The sequence below is a fragment of the Pongo abelii genome, chromosome 3, assembly GCF_028885655.2.
Source record: "Pongo abelii isolate AG06213 chromosome 3, NHGRI_mPonAbe1-v2.0_pri, whole genome shotgun sequence".
Lineage (NCBI taxonomy): Eukaryota > Metazoa > Chordata > Mammalia > Primates > Hominidae > Pongo > Pongo abelii.
The window spans coordinates 104,523,491-104,524,527 of NC_071988.2; the positions used below are offsets into that span (position 1 = coordinate 104,523,491).

General features: G+C 40.8%; 1 pseudogene; it reads left to right on the forward strand.

Annotated features, from left to right (window-relative positions):
* The first annotated feature begins 447 nt into the window (after positions 1-447).
* LOC112132999 (translationally-controlled tumor protein-like) lies at positions 448-1,037 on the forward strand (annotated as a pseudogene).

The window sequence follows — 1,037 nt, forward strand, 5'->3', positions numbered from 1 at the left end:
GGGAAAAGCTGAAAGCCTTTCCTCTAAGAACTGGAATAAGACAATGATGCTCACCTTTACTATTCTTATTTAACATAGTGCTGGAAGTCCTAGCCTGATCGATTGGGAAAGAGGAAGAAATAAAGGCATAATCCAAGTTGGAAAAGAAGTGAAAGTGTCTCTCTTTACAGATGACATGATCTTATACCTAGAAAAACCTAAAGACTACCAAAAAACTCTTACAAATGATAAATAAATCCAGTAAAGTTGAAGGATACAAAAACCAATGTACAAAAATCAGTAGTGTTTCTATATAACAAGGATGAACTAATTAAAAAGAAATCAAGAAAGTAATCCCACATTTCCACCCACTTCCCCACCCAGTGCCACTCTGGCTATCCTGCACTCGCTCTGAGCTCCAGGCTTCTGCTAAGTTAGCACCACCATGGTCTCCCTTTAGCCGCTCTCATGATTATCTACCCTGGCGTCATCAGCCACAATAGTTCTCCAACATGTATAAGATTTGGGAGATTGCAGACAAGCTTGCCTGGAGGTGGAGGGAAAGATGGTAAGTAGGACGCAGGGTAACACCGATGACTTGTTCATTGGTGGAAATGCCTCTGCTGAAGGCCCCTAGGGCAAAGGTACCTAAAGCACAGTAATCACTGGTGTTGATATTGTCAGGAACCTCACTTACAGGGAGCCAGCTTCACAAAAGAAGCCTACAAGAAGTACATCAAAGATTACATGAAATCAATCAAAGGCAAATTTGGAGACTAGAGACCAGAAAGAGTAAAATGTTCTGTGACAGAGGCTACAGAACCAATCAAGCACACTCTTGCTAATTTCAAAAACTCCAATTCTTTATTGGTGAAAACATGAATCCAGATGGCATGGTTGCCCTGCTGAACTACCATGAGAATGGTATGACTCCATATATAATTTTCTTTAAGGATGATTTAGAAATGGAAAAAACGGTAACAAAGTTGGCAATTACTTTGGCTCTATCACCTGTCGTCATAACTGGCTGCTGCTTGTCACCCATACAACACCAGTAA